The 21,189-nt window shown below is 38.8% G+C and overlaps 1 long non-coding RNA gene across 4 annotated transcripts; it reads right to left on the bottom strand.

Moving 5' to 3' along the window:
- Positions 1-17,718: 17,718 nt before the first annotated feature.
- LOC128786299 (uncharacterized) lies at positions 17,719-21,182 on the bottom strand. Of its 4 annotated transcripts, none has more exons than XR_008430234.1 (3): positions 20,314-21,180; positions 19,650-20,177; positions 17,719-17,958 (listed from the first exon to the last, which is right to left on the bottom strand). It is a non-coding gene; the product is annotated as an uncharacterized LOC128786299 (long non-coding RNA). The 4 variants fall into 4 exon arrangements; XR_008430233.1 differs by lacking the exon at positions 17,719-17,958 and having other exon boundaries at positions 18,971-20,177; positions 20,314-20,450; positions 20,701-21,171; XR_008430235.1 differs by lacking the exon at positions 17,719-17,958 and having other exon boundaries at positions 18,971-20,177; positions 20,314-20,450; positions 20,984-21,169.
- Between the last annotated feature and the right edge of the window lie 7 nt (positions 21,183-21,189).

Raw genomic sequence — 21,189 nt, 5'->3', positions numbered from 1 at the left:
TGACTCCTGGCTGGTTGACTCCAGGCTGGAGAAGCTACTTTGCTCTTTCCCTGGACTGTTATCCTACAGGAATATCTTAAAAATTAAGTCGCTTCAATTCAATTTTAGGTAACGCTTTAAAAAATGTAACTAACAGCCCTTTTCCTTCTCTTCTTCTCTCTTCTTTTTCCTTTAACATCTGCCAGAGCATCTATACCTTGCTGGCTGAGACATTCACCTAGGTGGCAGGAGGTGATTGGAATTCTTTCAGATGGAGAAGGGAATGGAATTGTATCCCATACAGAGTATTCTGCCCACCCAGAATTACATTACATAGATTACCTGTAAGGAAGTCATTGATACTTCCTCTGGTTTTGTCCTGTAGATGACTATTGTTCCACTTCTGGGACAATCCATTTACTGCCGTGTGTCTGGAAGGAAGAACCTTTCGGGAGGCACAGGTGGGATGACTTTGAGTCCAGGCAAGGATGAGGATGTGTGATGGAAGCTTATTCCCTATAGCCCCTCAAAGTGATTTGAGACAACTTTCCCCTCCAAGTGCTGACTGTGACTTGCTTATGAGTCCTTGGAGGGGGCAGAAAGGACAGGTATTGTAAGGCTGTTGATTCATGTAAGGCAGTAGGAACCTTAAAGCTGGACTATACACAGAGACACGCAGTTTTCCAGCACCCAAAACTGCTGGTGGACCCAGACCAATGCTCCCTTCACTGTGTTGTGTCTCCTGAAGAATCCCTGAGCTTGGCACTGACACACTACGAGTAGAATGAACAGAAATCTACATTGCTGCTGGTGCCACATGGGATTTGAAAGGATTTCTGTCACCACTGGGACCAGGAATTTTAACATTGTTGGCTCTGTGTTTTCTTTCTTAAAAAATGTTAGGATACTGACATTTAATGCTGCCTGATTTGCATACAAATAAGCTATATGGTACGGTAATTTTTGCCTTGTTTTTTTACACATTATTGCTATTGTTGTCAGTCTTTTGAGATTTTGAGATTTGCCATTTATGCCCTAAGCACTAAACAATGCACTAGGATGCCACTTACCTTAATCTTTTTTGGACATTTTTCATATACAATGTTCCCTGCATAGTGACAGGTTTAGTACTATTTAAAAAACAGCAGGAGGAAAACCCAATTAAACTTTCAATTTTCCACCAAGCAAGGCATATAAGCAGTGTGCCCACCAGATGACTGGCTCTGTCCTTGCCTGTACAGGACATATCTACAGGAGGATTTCCCCTGGGGGCACAGCATGTCTCATTTCCTAAAACTGCTACCTTTCTGCAGAAGATAAATATGAATAAAACATAACCATAATGGCTTTCTTCACCTCAAATATATACACTGAATTTACATGAAGGGCTAACATTTCAAAAGGCTCTCCAGACCTCTGAAAGCTGCCTGGGCTTTCAGTTGCAGCTTCATTGTACACACCAGAATTGCTTTCCATGTTGTTCAGGCTATTGTGGTGTGCAACTCCTCCATACATGGGCAATCATTTAATTTTCTCATATGCAGGTGGAAAACTGGACAGTTTTATGTTCACAGAACTGGACTCCTCCTTTGACATCCCATCTGCTCTTTAAAATCAATCATATTAAGGCACTCTTGGTGTGACTCACAGGGAACCCAAACCCTCATTTATAGCAAACCTAGGATGCAATTTGTCTCCCATCACTTCATCTGTCCTCAAGCTCAACAATTTTGGCAAGCAAGTCTTCCCCATTTCCTCCATACTCAAAGGAGCATTTTTTGATATAGGTATCTTTCTGCTCAATGATTCATCAGGCATCTCCCATTTCAAGATGGGCTGAGTCATTTGTCTCTCTGTTCAACAATTAAGAGCCTAGATCACTTTCTTACTCAACAATTAACTCCAAAGCAATTAACATTAAAAGAGTTGAATCTTATTCTCAATTGAATCATTGTTCTTCAGTTACTATTTTTATGTCAGGGGTGATGACACTGTGACATAAATCCCACAGAACATGGATAAAGTAACACTCCTCTGAGTGTCCTGGTTTTGGCTGTGATAGGGTTCATTTTCTTGGTAGCTTGTTCAGTGCTGTGGTGATAGAAATGACACCTTTCTGCCAATCTGTGGCTCTTACCATTACCCAACTGTGTCAGGTCCCTTTTTCCTCTGTGTCTCTGGAAGCTTACACTCCTGGATATCCAGTGGTCTGTCTGCAGTGGGACAGCTGCAGAGAGCATTTGCTTAGAGTGGTTAGTGGCCCAGCAGAAGGGTGCTTTCCATTTTGCCTGGCTGAAAGCTGATTTTTGACAAAAAGGAAAAGCACCTCTATTCCTCCCCAATAAGCACATATGTTTCTTATCCAACAGCTCATCACCTGAGCTCATGAAATAGTTCTAGGATGCAAATCCCACTTCTATCCCAGGATCAAGAGGGTGGGGAGGTATTGAGACAATTCAATTTCCAGAGGCTGTTTCAATGTATCCCTGTGGGCTGTCTATTGCTAATACTAATCCTACATACCCAAGGGTCCCTACTCAGTTCAGAATGAAATTAAATACATAGCATGAGCTTAAAAAATTATATTTCCAGGACAGGCACTTAACACTGGGTCCATTGTAAAACATGACACAGGATTTGGGTGCCCAGCCTGTTCATCAACTGCTGAATATCACTTCCCTGGGAGTCTGGAGACACCTTGTGTGGAGATCACAGATAGGTACTGTGTTTTACAGACAGTAAGTGCAAAATCCATTAAAGAAGCCATAGAAACTATGCTTTCAATGGATTGACTTTTGTCCTTAAGACAAAACATTTATTTAAATGCATTATTGCGTGGACAACTTACTGATGCTTGGATTTTTAAACAGGAATTTCCTTCATCTGTTCTAAAAAGCAAAAGAATAAGCATAGAAATTAAGATGGGTATGTTACCCGAATTATCAACCTAGTTTGGTCACTGGGAACAGTGAGATCATATTAGCATTACCACAGCCTAGATATTCTGCTCCTCAGCAAGAATGGTTCCCACATCATCCCAGCTATTCTGCCCAGGAAACTGCAGCCTTTCACCTGGGTTATCTGGCACAAGATAGTTTGTGCCCTGTGCACAGACCCCAAGTGTTGTGGGAAGTACAGTCATAAGGAAAGGGAAAACAATGCCATCCCAGACTAACCTGGCAGCCCACCACAAACTTTCTTACTCAACTGCAGAAAATAAGAGAAAAAAATGTGCACACGGGGAGAAGTCTTCCTGGAGGTACGCCTTGGATGAGCAAGGACAGAATCAGCCAGCTTGATATAAATGACAGTCGCTTACCAAGCTCCGCTTGCTTGAACTTTCTCTTGCTCCTGCAAACTTGATATAACATTACTTTTACTAACCCAGGGCACAGCAAAGGAATAGCTGAAATTCAGCAGCTACACCGGCATCAAGAAAGGCCCACAGAGGAGCACTCCTCAACCCACAGCCTAAAGGTAAAATATACATCCGCCAAAGACAAAGGGACACTTTTCCTATTATGCATTCAAAAGATGCAAATTGTATTTCAAAGGCCTGAATGTGCTCCTAGAAGGGAATGTAGAAGGGAACACAGCTCCTGTCACCTTCAGGAAGTGATGCGGTCATTTAAGCCAAAACCTTCCACCTGGGAAGCTGCTGCTGGAAATATATCAAGCATTTGACTAAAGACACAAAAGTACACGAAGCCCCATTCAATATCTGGGTGACAATGTTTGCTCACACAAATTGTATCCACCATACTCACTCACAGCTTTTGTAATCATCAAAAAAAGTTGTGGTTCATGGAGTTTACAACTTTAATGTTCATATACCTTGTTTTGTGACTTTTACTCCCAATTTTTATCTCTTATGAACCAGGGTTGTTTGTATCAGTATGAAATCCAAAACCAAGCTAGCAGAGTCAGGCTTCTGTCCCCCACACCAGAACATTGCACTTGCATTAAAATTAGGCTGCAGCATGAGAGCCTAAAATTCTGAACAATCAAAATTATATGTATAATAGGGTTTTGTTTTTTTTGTCTTCCTGTTTAACAGCTTAGTTCATCTACTGAGACTAATGAACAGAACAATTTATCTAATGTTTGCTGGGTTGCTGGAGTTTACAAAGCCATCTGGAATCAGTTTTACTTTGTGTATTCACATTATTAATAATCTGCTATTATTAATAATTAATAGTTATTCAACTGCATTTTTTTCTGTGCAGGAGATATGTGCCAGGTTTATGTTTGAATCAAATGTTTGTATGTTTGTATTTATGGTCCAAATCCATCGAGAGAGACAACCACTGCGGCAGCACTTTTCTCTCTCTCTCAGGATTTTTCATAGAGGTACACAGAAAGAAAGACAAAACAATTTCTATTTCTGCTCCTTGTTTTTCTCATGTGAAATGTGCTTGGAGAATTGTTTGCCTGGGGTGATTGCTTGATTGGATGCTGGTGAGGATTGTTTGGACCTGGTGGCCAAGCGGATCCACCCGTGTCTGGACTCTGGCGAACAGGGTCATGAGTTGTTGGTAGTAGATATGATAGTTAGAGAAAGTAGCATGTAGTTTTTCGTAACCTCCTTTATATAGTATATTAATGTATTATAGCATAACTATAATAAAGAAATCATTCAGCCTTCTGAACTGGAGTCAGACATCATCATTCTTCCCATTGGGTTCGCTGGCATCTACAATAAACCACAGTCTGCAAACTCTAAATTTTCTCATTGAACACAGTATGGACTACATGCTGCAGCTTTACTAGAGGTAAAGTGTGGCAAATCAACACAGGAATGGCTATAACTGTGTTACATAAAGATATTTCTAGCTTCGAGTTCAAACCCAAGGAGGAAAATGTGTATGTATTTTTCAGAGTTAAATTTGTAAATTAGGCTCTTCTTTGCTCTGTATTTCTGTTTCAGAAACTGCATGGATTACAGGGAAGAGTGTGCTCACCAGGGAGAATTGTTAGCATTTTTTCAAGACTTAGCCTCAAAACCAACTTCAGAGAGAAAGCAAAACATTGTTTCTTCTTGATAAAATATGAGAAAGGATTTTAATTTTCCTCTGGCTTTCTTGCTTTTGGCTGATTCATTGTTGTCGACAGATAGGTTTGTAAGCACAGAAGAACAATGTTGTTTATTCAGAACTGAGTTTATTAGTCAAGCTAATCCTGAAGCTTTGGAGGTATTAATTGCAGGGATTCAGAAAGGATATTAAAAGACTCTTTTGATGAGCACCAATCAAAATATTTCTGATCTAGGCATTTCTTAGGACAATGAAACAGATAAGGAAAAATTTACGTTCGTATATTTTAACATTGAAGCATTCCTAGAAGTGCCTAAAATTCTGACTAACCCAAGAAAGAATTGCACTGTGAATAAGCTAGCTTAATTTTATGTTTGGCAAATGTTTTTACTTTTAAGCATTTTAATTAATTATAACAATATTCTAAAATATTTTAAAATACAGAGCAGACTGTTTTATAATGTTATATATTTTGCTTTCACATTTTGAAGACGGCTCATGTTAACTTCAGGAAGAAGCATGTCTTCACAATCATACTAAATGCCTTACCCTATTTTTTGATGTATCCATAGGTTCAGAATCAAATAATGAACATGTAACTAAAAAAAAGAGTAATATTTCTATTTGTTCCAGAGCTGACATCTTCTTAATAAATAGCATAGGTGGGATCCAACCCCACTTGCTACAAAAACAGTGACTTTAAGTTACATATCTGATTCTGGACTATCTGGATCCATATATATTTTAGCAGTTGTCAAATTCAAACTACCTATGGTCCCACCACAATGTTCACAGTGCATGAGCAGATCCATTTTATTTGAAGTTATTTCTTCTCTTTTCTTGCCTTGCTGTAACAAACACTTTGTTCTCTCTCAGTGATTAAAAAGAAATGGGAAAAAAGTAAAGAAACACAAGTCTGTATCTCAAGTGATGATCATTTCCAAAACAGTGTCTTATAAAAGATGCCTCCATTTGCACTAATAATTTCTTGAAGATATTTGTTTGCAATGAACCAAAATGTAACACTTGAATGAAGAATTATGGTCCACTTAAAAAAATAGTATTTCTAATCAAATAACTTTCTTTCAAAACTGAGTACAAAATCATAAAGTGATTCAATATACAAATCTAAATTTTCCAAATCATCTAATGTCGGAACCCAAGGTGTCCCTCAGACACTCTTGGATGTTCTGGGCCCAGGGCAGAAGCCTCTGAGACCTTGGCAGGCGGCTAGGAACCCCTGTGGTCTTGAGTTTGACCCATGGAACAATTTACCAACCTTGCAGGAAGAACAAGAAATCACAAAAGTTTAGATATTATAATAGAAGTAGTCACAAAGTGAAAGGTAGGATTTTTGAGTGCTGTACAGGGGGGTTTTAGGCCTTGTACAGAGGGGTCTGAGTTTTGTACATAGGGGTCAGAGGTTCTAAGATAGAGGGATTTGGGCGTGCCCTGTCCTCCTTCTTTCTTCTTCCTATTCCCCATGTTCTTAGTAGTGTTAGCACTCACAGATTGGTTTAGAGTAGAAAGTCACTGTTCAACATAGGTAATAGGCATTGAGGAAAAACTATAAACACCTAATACGTAATGTGTGATATAAAAGATGGCACCAGCCCCTCGAGAGACAGAGACAAAGACAAAGATGGAGACAGAGAAGAAGACGAAGAGAGACGCAGAGAGAGACGCAGAGGGAGAAGGAGTCAGGGACAATGTCAGGGAGTCTGTGTGCCTTGAGATAACATGCAATAAACTGCCTTGAGACCAGATGACTGAAAACTACTGAGTCTTTCTTTGAAGGCACAGGTTAGAAGAGAGACTTTACCACCACCCGGAGTCACCCCAATCTGGGGGAAGGTTCCAACAGTCTAAAATTTAACTTCCTTAATAGCCTAAACACATTTTAATTAAATTTAGAACCTTAAATGGTATTGACTAGCAATTACCAAAGATTTTGGTCCTTAAAAAGGCAGTATGAAGTAAAAAGCCACACTGTAGAACAACTCATATTTTTTGAACCCAAATACCTTTAGGAACCAAGCTACTTGTAAAACATCTCCTTTGAAAATGTGAAAAAAGTGAACTCAGCCCAACCCAGTAAACAAATGGTCTAAAGAAATTAGGTGTCAGTTTTTCTCCTCTATGGAATTGAACAGAAGGTACATTTTGTTTTGAAGTGCTTTTATTCTCTGTGAAGGACACAGCTATACTCTGTTTTATATAACAATACAAGGAAAGAAACAAAATTATTTCTGCATGTATTCTCCTGAATAAATGTTGACCCAGATTTGTAGACACACATTAAATACAAAGACCACTTATTAATTCTTTGATTTCAACAAGAATGTGTCACCTCTAGTGCAGCAGTTGGACCAGCAGCTGAGATACAGAAAAACCTTATTTAAATTCATGCTAACATATTGTTAGAAGGGATGGAAGGAATAATAGGGGATATTTATACTATTTAGGAAGAAAACAGAGGTGCAGTTGAATCTTGAGCTCTATTCTCACTTTAAGTAATCTAAGTTTATTCAATTGTAATTATTAGTCTTGAATTGGAAAAATCCTGATTTTCAGAGAAAGAAAAACTTACTCTAGGTCAAAGGATGTGATGTCTGTTTCCTAGCTGAGATTCTTCTAGAGGACAGCATAGTCTCCAGACCCCCAAAGGTTTCAGGAGGGTGCCTTTTCAAGCCAGCAGACCTACCTGTAACACTGTCTGAATGGGTAGGAGGAAGTAAACGACAGAGAGCAAAAGAGATACTTCCACAGATTCCTTTGACAGGAATTTTCTAACTTTATCACCTAAAAGTCAGCTCCCTCAATGTCAGCTAGTCCCCTGGGCTCCCTTATAGTTGAAGGAGAGAAAGAAGCACCTCCAGAAGGCAGTTCATCTCAACCTAGATATCTAAGACAGGTTTGATGAATCACTAGCTCATTTCTTTCTTATCCTATAGCTATGAAGAAAATATGACAGGTAACTTTTCAATGTCTGACTTTGTCAAGATGAATTCTGACTTAGCGTCATTTTTCACTCCACTCTGAAATTTCACTTGTGGATTTTCTTTACCTTTGTGGTCTTTGTGACCTGGTTCCCTTTCTTGCCAAGCTTTGTGATGCCTGACCTGACCTCACACACTGACATGAGCCAGAGCCCACTGGAAGATCCTCTCTTCTGTGAACAATCTTTGGATCAGACCTTAAGGGAAAATCAATATGAGGGCAAAGGCACTCATCAAGATTATGACAGAACAGCAAAACGGTTTAGTCCAGTCATTGCAGGAAAAGTTCTCCCTTGAATCTTTAAGACAGGGCCAATGTATTGCTTATCCCATTTCAGTCTAGAATGTCTAGCAGTTTTTGACTTCATATCTTGTGCTGTCATGCATAACCTGATAAACTGCATCAAAATTGCTCCATATGGTTGTCATTCACTTCTGGGCAGCAGAAAGGCCAAAGAAATGTGCAAGACTCTCTCAGAAACCTGTATTGCAAGAGTTTTTCTGCAATAGTCTGATGAAAAATGGACTTTCAACCTGGAATTCATCAGAAGTTAATAGATTTGGGTAATACATAAAAATGTTGTTATTAAAACGTGTTCATACTTGTCATTGAGGTGAAATCACGTGACTAATTTAGTGATTTTTGCCCTCTCCTGACAAGAGGACCAGCTCACCACAGTCAACTATTTCCAGTATCATACAGCAGGCACACAAGAAAGCAATCATCATGAGGCTGCATTCAGTGACCATGTATGAAAACCCAATTTTGCATTGTAAGAGCAATGGCAAGGATTTCTTACTGAAATCAGAAATAGTTTGTGTTGGGCTTCAAAATACTTTGTATCGTTCAAAATTATGGGCAAGAGAAGCCAGAGGCTAAAATGATCTTGAAAACATGTCATTAGCAGACAGAAGTTGTCAGTCATGGTACTGTATTGATTATGACAAAAACAGCCAAAAAAATAAGAAAGATCTTGACTCGAGAGCATCCATTCTCTCTTCACATATGATAAAAAGTTGTAATACAGATAACTTTCTGATTTCCATATATTAACAGAAGTCTCACTGGAAGACAGTTTTTATCAGAATACAAACCTGAAATATGGAAACATCTTCATAAATGGGTAAAGATGGGTAAACAATTAAATCCTAAAAAGCCATGGAAGTCTACCTGAGAGCTTCCAATTCTGGGGATTCAAAAGGGTAAGAATAAGAATAAAAAGCAGCATTGCAGTTGAATTTTCAAAAAGCTACCATATTAACAATAACAGCAATTTTGTGAAGAAAACCTGTTCACAATTTAAAATAATTTCTAAGCAGATTGAAGGAAAACAATTCACACTTTTAGTTCAGGTATGTTTACCAATGCAAATGGCTCCGATGAATCCATGTGAGTTAAACACAAAAATGTGAACTTTAGTAACCCAAACTTTGATGTTCTTTACACCATTGAATCAAAACTGAGGGATCTTTATCACTTTCTCATTAGAATTAATGGGGTAAAGATGCCGTAAAAGGTTCAATTACTATAATTTCATTATTATGAATTTACTATTATAATGAAGGAGGATTTTAACACCAAACAAAAATATTAACAAAAGGAAAGAAAGAACTATATTACTTCTAAAGCTACTCTGTCTTTCTCACAAATTTGGAGTAAATGGATGATTTAAACCTCAAGTTGTTTACCTCAAATGAAGTTGTACTTCATTTTTCCTACTAGTTGTCTTTTAATGAACACATAGGTTTTAAATGGTGCACCCAGTCCTACAGTGCAGAGAAGCTCCTATGCCACATGTGATCAAACACTGTCCTGACAAGACATATGATGGAATGTCCACTTCACCTTCCCAGGAACATCATTATTAAAAAAGAAAGGTGAAGAAAACCAATTGAGTTTTGTTTTTTATCTCCTAAAATGTTGAAATCTTCATTGGAAACGATCAGGTACATGTGAACTACGGTGAAAGATGAAAATGTTCATACCTGTAATCCATCTCCTGGCTTAAAGACCAAGGCCTTCAGGGACCACAACAAATCCACATAATCTTTCTAAATGTCAGTTTTGTACTTTGACCTCTGGCTTAGCTGTCAGATAAAAATCATGCATAACCACATAACTCCCCAGCAACTACATTAAAACAGATGCTGAAAAATAATAATTTTGTTGAGGGAAAGTCATAATGAACTTAGACTAACATTAAGGTCTCTTCCACATCTACCTTTCCCCACTAAATCAGAGCTTAGGCAATACCTTGCCAGTCACTCTAGAAGACATTTATTGCTCATTGTTGCTTGATGTTAATTTTACTTTGTTTCATCACATAAAGCCCTTTCTGGTCAGAGGTCTGTACATTTATAAGACACTTTCAGATCTAAGGACAAAAAGCACTAGCTAAAAATGCTATCATCTTTACTATTGGAAAGGTTTCAGAAAATGTGAATATTTTTATTTGAGAGAAACTTAAAGTGCACACTGGGGCTGCAGAACATAGCTTTATATACTAATGTAAAGCTGTTACTGAAAATTTCAATGCAGACCTAATGAAATCATTAGCACTGAGAAATTACACACCCATATTTTGCAAATAACTCATACATTTTCTTAGCAGTTCTTAAATTGGACAAATCTTACAGGAATCAGTCTGCAGAAATAAAGTAGTCTGTTTTTCATATAGGTATCACAGGCAGTAATTATTTATGTATTCAAAAGTAATTTCTCTAGCCAAGAGAAGGCAGTTTTGTGATACCAGGTCACAGCCCTGGACTGGAAAGTCATGAGAAGACCCTAGAGCCTTGGTGTTATGAGAGCACCTAAAAAACTTCCCACAGGGCTCACCAGCTCCACCCTTCTGGGGCTGACTACAGCTGCCAACACCAGCCCCACAGCAGCCTGTCCTCCTCGCTGGAGTTCAGCAGTGGATAAACTCAACAGCCCCTTGTCCATATTGCTTCACTAGCAAGGCTGCAAAGCTGCATGTGCATTACTGACGTGGTTGTTTCACCCCTACTTTGTTTCTAACAGCACATGATGCCATATTTAATATAATGCTAAATTTGGAGTGATTTTCATACAGCACAGATTTAAAAAGTATGAGCAGTGAATTTCAAGCACTTCCATACAGATGGCAATGCAGTGTGAAAAAATATTCCATTTTCTCACACTCAGATAAAAGAGAATAAATGCCAAATAAACTGGAGATTTTCCTCTGAGGAGAAGAAAAATGCAAAAAGAAATTTAGAAAAAAGATGTCCTGAAGGAGCCCAGAAATCCCCATTTATCACCTGTTACACAATCATCCTTATTGCAAGAGAGTAGGTTGATTCACTGGAACATGTCACACCAAACCGCTGTATTTTGCAATCTCTTACTGCCATCTTATGCCATTTTTTGTCACTGCACAATCCATGGCATACTAAAAATTGGCAAAAAAATGTTTTTTTACACATAGCATTGCCTTTCACAAGTGTTTGTGATCTTATCAGCACATTATTATCTGACCCTCATCTTTGCACCCCCAGTTCTGCAAGAAAATACTAAACACTGAATTGTCTTTGAAGTTGATGAGAATTGAGAATCCCTAGCACCTTTCAGGATGGTGTTAGAAAGGTTAATAAAAAGCCCTCTCCTTCAAAACTATTTATTCAGTGTCTCATTGCTTTTCAGATATATGGCTTGACTCATTTGCACTGATTGACTCCACACTTCCCAGTACTGCTCAGGGATTATAAAATAAATGAAGAAAGGATTGTAATTTTCCTTCTGTTAAAAAAAAAAATAGATGCCTTATAAATGGTGAAACCAGATTCATGGTATACATCATTTGCACAAAAATAATTTACTAAAGTTGCTGATTTAAACGGCACTAAATAAGGGAACGCCAAAATGAATAAGGCACAAGGAAAATAATGGCCTGTAATGAGCAATCATACCTTATTACACATGAACTCCATTTTTGTAACATGCATTGACTTCAAATGTTCCTACTTATTGTAATCCCATAGCACAATTTTGCAAGAAAACAAACATTTGTACTTCATTTGCAGTATGTGCTACTCCTTTTTAACACACTTCAGTGATCACTTTCAAGGACAATACAGTCAAATGGGAGCTGCAAAATATCTCAATATTTGGCTTTCTGTAAAAATGTAGCAATTACTGTATCTCGGTAATACAGCCACAGGGGAGTTATTTAATGTAGTAGGATCCTACTATTTAAAAGTAAAATTACCTTCTTCTGTGCTCAGTTTCCTGAGAGACAACTATTACCCAAAAAAAGGACAAACTGATGTGATAGTCTCCATTCTGGATTACATATCCAGCTCTACTGTCCTCAGCCTAGGAAGGGCACTGACCTGTTGGAGAAGGTCCAGAGGAGGGCTATAGGGATAATCAGAGGGACAGAACACCTCTCCTATGAAAAAAGGCTGAGAGAATCGTCACTGTTCAGCCTGGAAAAGACAAGGCTCCAGGAAGACCTTATAGCAGCATTCCAGTATCTTAAGGGGGCCTGTTGGAAAGCTGGAGAGGAACTTTTTACAAGGGTCTGTAAAGATAGGACAAGTGATAAGGGCTTTAAACTGAGATGAGGTTTGGATCAGATATTAGGAAGACACTTTTACTGTGAGGATGGTAAGGCACTGAACAGAGAAGTTGAGAATATTCCATCTCTAGAAGTGTTCAAGGTCACTTGGATGGGGCCCTGAGCAAGTTGGCCTAGTGAAAGGTGTCCCTACCCATGGCAGGGGGATTGGACTACACAATCTCTAAGATCCCTTCAAACCCAGGCCATTCTATGATTCTGTGATTAGGGCCCTGTTATGACCCTCTGTTCTGGGACACACTACAGTGTGGTGAAATCTGAAATTATAGGTTGCTGCATTCTGCTTAGCTGCAAGGAGAAAGAGTGAAGAATCTAACCTTAAAAATTCCCATAACACAACAGATTGGTATATACAGAACCACATGGTTGATCTTGCAATTATCTATTTTCCTTAGTATTTGTATACCTCTCTGTGGTCTGTCTTTTTAAAGTTCTAATTCATCATTTCAGGTGCAAAACAGGGTCCCTCCTGTTAAATAGGGATGTTACAGTCATACATATTCAAGGTCATCCAAAATATTGGAGCTTTTATTTTTTTCTCTTTATTTAACCTAGTTAAATAAAGATCTTATTAATACAAAAATAGAAAGAGTAAATATAGAGAAAAATGGCATGGATTAACTTGTCTGAGGGCATAGGGTTAGGGTTTCCAGGGAAACATTTTCTGTGGAAGGACATAAAGAAGAGGGTGGTAACACAGTGAATTTAGCCCTTGAGGGAACTCCAGAAAGGTGGGTAAAATATGTAAAAGGTAGCAATGAAGACGAAAAACACATCAGTTGGATTGAGTAGAGTGACCAGGGAAACTGAGGGAAGCAAAACCCAGAGGACATAGACAAAATACAGAAATCGAGAATAAGAACTCTCATCAGGGAAAATCTGAGGGGTAATTAATGAAAGCTTACCTAAAACAGAGTAAGAACTTTTGTTGCCTTTTCCAGTAACTTCTACTGTATGAACAAAAAAAGTATTGGCACAAAAGTTAGGAAGACATTTCTAACAGCATTGCATTTATTCTTTTAAGGCTGTCACTGTGTTGCTACCTGTTCTCTTTCTAACTTTCATCTCCCTGAGTACATAAAAGCAAATGCAGACTTTTGCTGTCACCTGCCTTGGTCTGAGCCTCCCACCTCTGCTTCCGCTTTGCATCCAATCTCCTGCACACCATATTTCAGCTAATTTCTGAATTGTCACACCTCCCAAAGCTATTCTCACATCTCTTTCTTTCATCATCTACAGCTTGAGCTTTGGATGTGCATATTTGAAAGAAGTATCTGTCACATGCAACTTTGCAGGTTTTTTGTTTATTAATTATTCCAGATCAATAGACATAATTAACAGTAATCTTAAAGTCATTATGAAGATTCATAGCAAAACCAAAGTTACATCTTTTTGCAAATATTTAAAAGATGCAATGCCATGTACTGATTTTTTTTTCTTTCTGAAAAGGTGAAGATCATCCAATGACTGGCCTAGATTTAAAGTGATCAGTTCTTTACCTTTTCCTCCACCAACTGTGCAATAGCAAGATTTCATCTGAATTAATAGCTTGGAAAAAAAAGACTAAGGAAAGTAAATCTTCAGCCTGTGTGCAGTCAAAATTTGGATTTCCTCGATTCAGGAGATTCAAATTCTGGTGTCAAATCTAATAAAGAATGCCTGGGTAATTTACTGAAAGCCAACATTTGTTGCATCCCATACTCAATTAATCTTGTGCTTCAAGACATGAAACTGTAATTTTCCCTGCAGAAAAAGAAGCTGTTTTTTCTCTTCAGTAATGTGATGGTGGGATAGGTGACACAGTAATGTGATGGTGGGATAGGTTCAGTATAGTTAAATAAATAAAAAATATATAAGGAAATAATTATTTTTAAATTCTTTTTCGAAAAATATTTCCTAATTCAAGCTTGAATAACCAAATTTAAGCATTGATTTTTAAAAGATACCTATTTTCTATTGTGTCATTTACATTACATTAAAACACTTGTGAACAAGCAGACAAATTCCCCGAATAGGACTGATAAAAGCTGACCTGGGGAAAAAACAGACCCTTTAGAGTTTAAGGCTTGTTGGCAAATCAGACTATACCTATCTACAAAGAACAGGGTCTAGGAACTGAGTCCCAGAAAGAAATCCATTTGGGATAAAAACTCCTTTTCTCTGCATTTTGAAGCTGAGACCAAGATCTCTGCAACAAGTTGTGAGAGAGGGAAGTCACAGAATTGGTGCAGAAGGAATTTTGCTTGATATTAAGAACCTCTGCTTGTGGAAAGAGGGTGACTATGGACTACAGTGTCTCTTCCTTGATGCTGATTATGCTTAAGCGCTGAATCAGTGCATTCCTTGAACCAAAAAGACATATGTAAACATAAGATGGTGAGGACACATAAGGATATGCAGAAGTGTGTAGTATCAGAGGTTCTTTTTAGAAGTGAGTAGTCTAAAATCTGCCAAGGACTGCTTGGAAAAGAATAGATTTGTTAATTTCCAGCCTCTTCTAGTCTGCATTTTCTGTTTATACAGGTGGCATATAATTTAATTGTTTCTAATTAATCAGAATAATTAATCAATAAAGATCTGCCCAAGAACATCAAGAGGCACTCCATAATATGAAATCTTTCCATCAAGACAGCAGAGTCTTCAAAAAGTTTGGTACACTCACTTCAGCTTCTGAAAGCTGCATGGCCTTTTACAGAGGGCAGGACACAAGATTTACTTTTGCTCTTAAAATCCAACATTGCATAATTCTTCTCAATTGTATGGCTGCCTCAACAAAGCTTCTCTAAAGTGTTCCTGCTGAACATATAATTGCTGTAACTGTCAGGTTATTGCCTTGCTGAAAATATTTGTGGAAAATTAACACCCCAGATGTTTAGCAGTGCTTTTATATGAGAAGCACACATGTCTGTTCATTCACAGTTCTGGTAAGCTTCTAAGAAAATATAAAATTATAGACTGAAGAAAAGATGTGTTCTTTGCTTTAGAACTTACAAAAGCTCAGATAGCATTTTAAATAAATTGCATTAAAATTATTAGGCATGTAAATTTTAATGAAGAGTTTAATATATGCCAGTATCTTAAAATTACATTGTAATTATTACATTCTGGAGAACTATCTTCAAGTTATGATTTTATTTATAATTTAGTTTTAAAATATTACACATACAATTTTGGCAAAGAATTGTTGCTTACAGAGAATAATTCCTTGCAAATGCAATGCTGAAGACCACTTCAAGGAGTCACTTAGCCTTTCTGTAGTGTTCATACCCTTGAAGAGAGACAGACTGTGACTTTTTACAGTTTTAGCTGCTGCTGAGCACAGAACATAAGACATTTCAGCGATGTCTACCAGAGAGAACAGATTTAAATCTTAGTTCTACTAGTCTTAAACCTAACTTTCTCTCTGACAGCATTATTAATATCAGTATGTTCCATGATTTAGGGCTTCATTCAGTCATGACTGAAGACAATCACCCTCTTAACTGATTTCACTAGCAACTCTATTAAGTTCTTAACATTTTTACAGAAATGGACAAGAATGATGTAATTACTTCTTTTTTTGTACTGTGGGCTTTCAATCAGTAGATTAAATTAACACCAACAGCTAACTACAATCACAGAACAAGATAATTGCTCACATTATATGTTAAAGTTCACTGTGAAAAGCAGAGTAAAGAAATCTCCACTCGTATTAATAGGACCAATTTAAAACTAGAAAAAGTCAGATTACATCTGCACTCAGCCTGAGACAGTAGCTTTGTGTGTAGTTACATCCAAAACAAATTATCTTGTCAAATCACTACTACTCTTTAAAGTAAAATAAAAATGTGTTTAATCGGTTCATATTTTCCAGCAATACTGGAAAATTTTCCAGCTACTTCCTCTACTCTGACTGTAAATTCTGGAGAGTCTTCCAGCAAGTAACATCCAGAGCAGAGGCTCACCGACTGACATCCTGAGCTACAGAAATAGTTTGCAGCCCTTGGAAATTCTGGAGGCACAGCCAAAGTGAGAGGATTGGAGGCACTTCCCTTTCTCTGTAGACCTCTGTATGTTGTAAAGGGAAAACTTTCTCACCAGCCTCAACTCCTGTGAGGCCTAGTATGTTCTTCTCAAGCCTTGGCAAGTCTGTTTTCCTCATTAGTCCATGAGGGGGAAAAACCCCTCTGAGGACACACATTTCCCCAATATAGATTTTACAGAAATCATCTAAGTTCTACATTGGTTTCATCTTATCCCGTAAATGTTGATCTTGAAAATAAAACACCAACAGGGACAGAGCTACTAGTGTTGGTCTCTTTTTCTTCCATGTTTTTTCTTAAAAGATAAAAGATACTCAAGTAAAAGTTCAAAGCTCCTTGGTGTTTGTTGTTAAGAATTCAGTAATTTGGAATTACTGTTTGTTGTTAAGAATTCAGTAATTTAGAATTCTATTCTTAAAAATAATTGTAAATTTTGAAGGATTATTTTCCTTAGATCCTTAGATTGTTTGGATCTAACCTTCTCCGTTTTGAGTTTTATATGATTCTGGAAAGGTAACAAACCAGGCTTACAGGGGATATTTATTTGCCCTATAGAGCAATTGTCAATGCTATGTAAGAAGTGAGTGACAGACTGATTTTGCACAAAAGCATTGCAAGGAACAACCAAGTATATATAAGTATGGGACAGGGCCTCCACTCATTAAATGTTTTGCAGCACACTAAGTCAGGTGTTGTATTGTGTTTTATCATGTTCGTTTGTACTATTGTTGTTACCCAAGTTTTGAAGATGGTTTGTCCCTGCTACTCCCCCATATCCCTTTGGTTCCACCCCTGTCACTCCTCCCGAAGCCTGCCCCTTGACTCAGCAGAACTGCTGAGTCATTCCCGTGTCCCCTCCCTGGTGCCCTGTCCATCACTCGGCAGCCCATTCCCACCACCTAGAAACTTCCATCAGGGGCGTCGAGTGATTGGATCAGGACCAGGGACCCCCTCCCCTACCTTCCCCTAATAGGTTGATATCCCTATCCATTTCCCCGAAAGTCACTCCCCAGTTTTACCCCATTGGTTGTTCTCCCTTTCCCCTCCCCCCTTTATAAGTTATTGCAGAGGCCCTCTTGGGTTTCTCGTCGGTTGGCCTGGGTTGGGCATTGTTGGAGCTCCAGGAATCGTCAATAAAGCCTGACATTCGCCCCCGAAGAGAGTCAGCCTCTTTCTTCAGTGGTTTTGCCGTCCTGTCTCTCCTCCGGAGGCACTCCTTGCAAACCCTTCGGGGAACCAAAGGGAGTGCCTTCTGCCGTCGCCGTGTCACCTGGCCGGGTCACTCGAGCGGCAGCCGAGTGGACACGACGGCAGTCAGGAGCTGAGACACGTGACAACAGAAGGACATCAGTCAACATCAGTACTGCAAATTGTCCTTTCACAGAAACAGCATTTAGCAGCAGCTGTAACAAACATTCCTTCATCACACGTATTCCAAACCTTAAAAGTCCTACCTCACTAAACAAATCCAGATCCATTACTAAAAGTCATAAGCAATATAGCATTTCACTGCTACCATACAGAAATAGATCTAAACATAAAACCATCTGTTTTCTAAGGAAAAACTAAATCCCACACACCATTTAGCACCATCTCTATTTCTTCACAGTCTGTAGTTAAGTTTTCAATTTCTTAATTCAGTGATAAGTTAGCAGAATGATATTCACAATTAAATTAGATTTTCCAACTCTAAAACAACAGGTTAATCCATCACTTTCAAAGATGCCTCCTACTCAAAATGTAAGTCAGGAAAAGCTTATTATCTGTAGATTTGGCTCTATATTAAAATTCTGAGTGGCAGACTCTCAATACACTTGAGAGTATATTGACTCTCAATACACTTGAACTTGAGCTTTGCAATGTATCTTTAAAGAGTGCAAAGCAAAAATGTGGCTATAGTAATAAAATGATCCCTGGTGCATGATGTTCTTATAGTGCATACTAACCACTCAGTCATATTTGATCTTGGTTCACAGAAAGGTCTTTTTCCATAGATTAGTTTGCATTTCAGGTAATTTTATATCTGTCCTTAGAAAGATCTTCTGGGATTCAGCCAATTAAGCTACTAAATTGATATCTTTTGTAATATTTCTACAAGACACACTGTGTTCCCCAAACTTTAAAGATCACACAGCACTGAATTTTGAAGTCCGTAGCACCTATGATATTTCATTGCATATCTACATATTGAGAATAAATACTGCAACATGTTTTGTTTGATAGGCTGTCTCATAAAAAGGCAAGTCACTTTTACTCAATGGTTAAATCAGAATTATCTTGAACATGAAAAAAATGGAGAGTACACAATTTGGCTTCATTACATTATCCAAGAGTTCTTTAAAAGCTTTATTAATGATTTCTTGATAAGCACTATTCAATACTTAGATTATGTTGATTGATATTATTACATATTGAAGTAATTCCTCTACAAACATCTTGGCTAAACATAAACAAAACAACAAAAAAGTAAGTACAGATGTGATAGACTACTTTCAAAAGCATTTAACTCTGTTTAATGAAAGAATTTATTTCTGAGGAATATACATTTATAATTTCTTCTGTACTCATTTTCCTTTTTGTATTTTGTTTCTTAAAGTCAGTAGTGCCAAGGATTTATTCATACAAGCTCTCAAATTGATTTATTTCAAGTGACTAGGCACTGATATTTTTGGATTCTGTTACGAGCTTCTTCCTTATCTTGTCATATAACTTTGATCAAAGTCAGTTGCACTCAAAATTTTAGGAGTCTCTACTTCTGGTTGTTCCTGCTGAGAAACATGGAGTGTCATCTCCAGTCATAATGAATACCTAAGAGGTTCAATCTGTTTCATTTGAAGCTTTAAGTGTTCAGCAAATATGGAGAGAAAACCAGATTCAAAGGCAAAAGACTCCAAAAGTCATGAAGCAGGCAGAAGTCACTGATACCTCTTAAGGCAGATATGATATTAATGATGAGAAAGAAAATTTGTACAGAAGCTGTGTAATGACAGGACATGAAGCACACACACCCACCAAGCAGACTAATGAAGGGGACAAAAGACAGGGTTTCAACTCCCTCAATATTTCTGCTTCCTGACACCTCCAAGGAACCTTCATCTGACTGTTAAAATCAGATCTTGATGTCTTCGCATGTCATGTTTTTATCTAGGAGAAGAGTATAGCAATATTTCTCAGACACAGACTTATCCCAGTAACACAGACTTCCCAACATTTGCAATGTGAATTCTGAAGGCTGCAAGACCTTGTATAAACATACAGTACCATTCCAGCCTCTGTGCTAGATTACAGATTTCAGATAATCAAAACACAATGTACCACAAATGTAAACAGTCATGACATCCAGAGTCCTTCCCAAAAATCCTCATACAAACGAGACCAGACATACAGAGCTCGTCACTGAGCTACTCATTTAGTAGTCACTCTGACCAGCTGAAGAGCTGGGTTGAGAAACATCTCATGAAGTTCAGCAAGGGAAAACAACAAAACCTGCATCTGGGGAGGAACAATGCTGTGCACCAGTGCACATTGGGGCTTCATTGGCTGGAAAGCAGAAAAGGACAAGAGGTGAATCATGGACCCCATGGCCAGCTGCATCCTGGGCTGGATTAGGGGAAGCATTTCCAGCAGGTCAAGGGAGGTGATCCTTCCCATTTTGCTCAGCGCTGCTGAGGCATACCTGGAGTTTTTCCTGGATTCTCCAATACAAGGAAGATACGGACATACTGAAGACAGTGCAACAAAAGGCTGTGAACGTAATGAAAGGACTGGAGCATCTCTCTTATGAGGAAGGGCTGACAGAGCTGGAACTACAGCCTAGAAAAGAACAAGGAGATCTTATCAGTATATATTTAGATGCCTGATGGATGGAAGACAAGGAAGCCAATCTGCCTTCAGTGTTGCCCTGTGACAGGATACAGTGGACACAGATTAAAACACATGACACTCCAGGTGAACATAACCCTGAATTTTTACTCCAAGTATGGTCAAACATTGTCTTGGGTTGCTCAGAGAGGTTCTGGAGTATCCATTCTTTGAAATATTAAAAATTCAACTGGATATAGACCTAGGCAACCTGCTCTGGCTGATCCTGTTTGGGCCAGGGCGTGAACCCTGTCCTCTTGTCCTGTGCTTAGTCACGTTCATGGCTGGGTACCACGCTCGGGCACTGCCGTGGCAGTGTCCTCTTAGCAAGCGGCAGAGGGACTTCCCAGGCAACCAGCGACAGGATAGGAAGATATAGTCCTAAAGTGCACCAGGGAGGTTTAGGTGGGACATTAGGAAGAATTTCTTCACAGAAAGAGTGATTATAAATCAGAAGGGAGCGTCCAGGGAGATGGGGAAGTCACCGTCCCGGGAGGTGTTACAGGAGAGCCTGGACGCGCCACTCTGTGCCATGGTTTGATTGGCGGGGTGGTGCCCGGTCATAGGTTGCACTTGATCCCAGAGGTCTTTTCCACCCTTCACGACGCCGTGACACCGACCCCGGCGGGAGCGGCGGGCCCCGGGCCCGCGCGGCGGCGGCCGGGAGCGGGCGGGCGCTGTGACGTGGCGC

Source organism: Vidua chalybeata, chromosome 3 (genome assembly GCF_026979565.1).
Source record: "Vidua chalybeata isolate OUT-0048 chromosome 3, bVidCha1 merged haplotype, whole genome shotgun sequence".
Classification (NCBI taxonomy): domain Eukaryota; kingdom Metazoa; phylum Chordata; class Aves; order Passeriformes; family Viduidae; genus Vidua; species Vidua chalybeata.
This window is presented reverse-complemented; position numbering and strand designations above follow the sequence as displayed.